The sequence below is a fragment of the Canis lupus genome, chromosome 2 (genome assembly GCF_048164855.1).
Source record: "Canis lupus baileyi chromosome 2, mCanLup2.hap1, whole genome shotgun sequence".
Classification (NCBI taxonomy): domain Eukaryota; kingdom Metazoa; phylum Chordata; class Mammalia; order Carnivora; family Canidae; genus Canis; species Canis lupus.
In genome coordinates, this window is record NC_132839.1 from 71,296,414 (window position 1) to 71,299,886 (window position 3,473).

A 3,473-nucleotide genomic window follows, 5' to 3' on the forward strand; every position below is an offset into this window, starting at 1 on the left:
TGTGTTTCCTCCAGCATTTTTATTAAAGATCATAGTGGTATAAAAATAAGTATCAATAAGGGCTCGTCCTACAGGGATGAGTCCTAGTTCAGTTCAGCCACGAGAACAGGACGTCAGTCCTGGCTGCCACTTATGGTTAGGTCACAGGCAAGCTCCTCAGCCTCTCAGAATCTTCTCTGGGTTTTCTTTTCTACAGTCTGAGGTAAAAGCCTTGCAGCACCCATACAGGGCCCAGTGACCTCGTCATCCCTGGTTGCTTGGCAGGGCTTCCTGAACATGTATTTCCTCCTTGCCTTCCCAGCAGACCTGCCGGCCTCTGTGACACGAGGTGTGTCTACGGGGTAGTCCCTAGACTAAGTGAGCTCAAGCACGTGGAAATGCAGGTCCCCATGTGGCACAATGCGAGTCCTTACCCTTGAAACTGCACAAAGGACCCTGTACAGATGCCGTCACTGCCCACTGTAACTCCAAAATACAGTACCAGCAGTGAGAGAAGCAGGCAGGTGATGGTGCTCGGGAAGGCAGTGTGGTTGCAGACTCAAATGTGCACTTTGAAGTCCGACTCAGGTTCGCCTCCAGGTTTTCCCCACCAGGACCGGCCCTCTGGTCCTGCAGCTCTGGAGCAGCGAGCATATAGTATCCCCGTCTTACAGATGGGAGAACCTGAGGTTCGCATCGGCACAGCCCCGTGGTCCAGCTGAGAACCGGCTCGCAGGTGTGCAGGCGTCAGCCTGAGCCACGGTGGTCACACACAACTGAGGTTCTCCCTCCTTCCACTTGCCCTCCACAACTCCCGCTGCCTCTTTCCCGCTCCTCCCTCTGGTTTCCTGGGCCCAACAGGCCTCATCCCCCCCATCCAGCGATCCACTGGATCTGTCCACTCGTGTCCCTGTCTGCCTCCTTCCAGGCTAAGCCCATGGCCCGTCACACCAGGATCCAGCCCCCAGCCTCTGTATCAAACCTACGTGGTCGGCCTCCAGCCCTGGCCCCCTGCATGGGGCTATCTGAGCCCGGCTGGTGAGAAACAGCTGTTGTCCGCTTCCTACTACAGCTTGCTCCTGTGACCTAGGCCGCCACCGCAAGGCCTTCCTCGCTGCCTTCCACCCCACGCTTTCCTCGGCGACTCTGCTTTGTGCGCTTCATCGTCCTCTCCAGCCTCCACACCTCCTTTCCCCCTCGACCTGCTCATGACCTGGCTCCCTTTTTGTCTGAGAAAGTAGAAGCAAATAGTGAGGAACCTCGCCTGCACCTACCAGCCTCTCTGGTCCACATCTGTAGATTGCACCCCCATGTAAAGCTGCAACCCTCCACACACACACCCCATTCCCAACTTGCCAGCTTTGTTTTTCTCATCAGGACTTAACCACTGCCTGACCTACGGATTTTTGTTATCGTGTCTGGATGTGAACTCCCTGGATTTTTGTCTCTTGTTCACTCCTTTATCCCATGAGCCCAGCACAGGGCCTGGCACTTGCTGATGCTCAGCAGATACTTGTCAAAAGATACTTGCCACCAGCCATCCCGGGTGGCTCAGCAGCTTGGCCCCGCCTTCAGCCCAGGGCGTGATCCTGGAGACCCGGGATCAAGTCCCACGTCAGGCTCCCTGCATGGAGCCTGCTTCTGCCTCTGCCTATGTCTCTGCCTCTCTCTCTCTCTCTCTCTCTCTCTCTCTCCTTTCTGTGTATTCTCATGAATAAATAAATAAAATCTTAAAAAAAAGTTCTTGAAATATCACTAAATATCATATAGTCAAATATTGGACCTCCTGGATTGATCCTCTGATTTTCTTTTCTCTCTAGAACCCTGTTCCATCAGACAACCCTTGTTCCCAGTACTCCACCAAGGCAAGGTCCCCATTGCTAACCCAGGGGTCCCCATCTTGGTTGACTCCTGGGCAGTACTGACAGTCTAGCAGTGAATTGATGCCTCCTTCCTCCGTGAGACAAGAATTAGGACATGTCCCAGAGAGTCGATCCCTCTAGATTCCCAACTCACTGGCTGCTCCATCTCAGACCCCTTCTCCCCTCTCATCAGTCCACACTTGGAAATTGGGGTGGCTCGGAGCACAGGCCCAACCCCTCCCTGACCTTGCTGCCTCCCTAGGGCACCTCCTCAGGTCCGAGTTGTGCTTCGGTGCTATTTGTTCATGACTCCCAAACTCCTGTCCTCCAGAGCCTCCCCAGGACTGCCCATCATCCTCATCTGAATATCCAACAGACCACTCAGACTGAAAACTTTCCAATCTCAGCTCTGCATTCTTGCCCCTACTCTTACTGACTTTATTAAATGGCAGGCTCATTCCCATTGCTCAGACTAAAAACCCTAAGAGTTGCCCCATGTCCATCGAGAAACATTAATGGAGCACCTCCTGTATGCTAGGTACTGGGTTTGCTTGCCTGAGGCTCAGAATAAGACCTGGTGAGGCTGAGGGGGCTCCCTTTGCATAAATCTGCTGGACAAAGACAGGAATTTGTTCTTGTAGAATAAAACCAGGGAAAAATTAATTTCAAAGCTCTTTTAATCCATAGTTCCTGTCTCTTCCGTTTCTCCCCTTATCACTCTGCCCCAAAGCCTGAACCGAAATAAAGAAAAACGTGTAAGGGGTGAAAAGGCTTGGAAGTGTGTGAATGTGTGCTTGGACAGCAAATTATCTGACAGGGACAGGCCTTGATGTTGTGGGGTGCACCTAGCCTGGGCCACCCACAGCAAGCATAAGCGTCCTCCCCTCTCTGGACATCAGTGTCCTGACTACTATGGCATGAGTAGCTCCAGCTTTAGTGCTTTACGATTCTCTGAAAACAGCCTGCCCGGGGTGAGGACTGCCTTTCCTATTACAAAATTGGGGAGCAGAGGTCAAGAGATTGGGCTGGTCTCCAGAGGAACCCAGCATCTTAGAATGTGTGAGCTGGAAGGGGCCTTAGAAATTATGGGTCTCAACTTCCCGTGAGCTCAGCTTGGAAGGTTTCCCCTGTGACATCTACTGACCGTGCAGATTTGGAACTTTTAGGCAAGGCCTAGGAATCTGCCTTTCAGCAAGTTTCCCAGATGGCTCTGAGGCAGGTGTTGGAAGGACAAGACTCACAGAAACCCTGATCTTGTCCAGATCCCTCGCTGGATTGATGCACTGAGATGGGAGGTGGTTCGCCCGGGTATGGCAGCAAAGATGCACTGTGCTTACCACGCGCCAGGCGGGACAGTACGTGCTTTACAGGAGTCAGCTTGTGCAAACTCCATAACAAAACCTGTGAGGTCAGTCCTGTGATCCCTCCGTTTACGGATGAGGAAAGTAGCCCCCTGAGGGGTCGGGTCCCAGGGTCGCAGGGTGACTGGGCGGCAGGGCCCAAAGCCAGGATCAGACCCAGCCCGGCATGCAGGGCTCACCTGCCAGGTGATTGATGGGCTTGGAGAGAACACAGCTTGCTGCCATGATATTCATGAAAGTCAGAGCTCATCTCTCCGTGGGAGCTTATGCA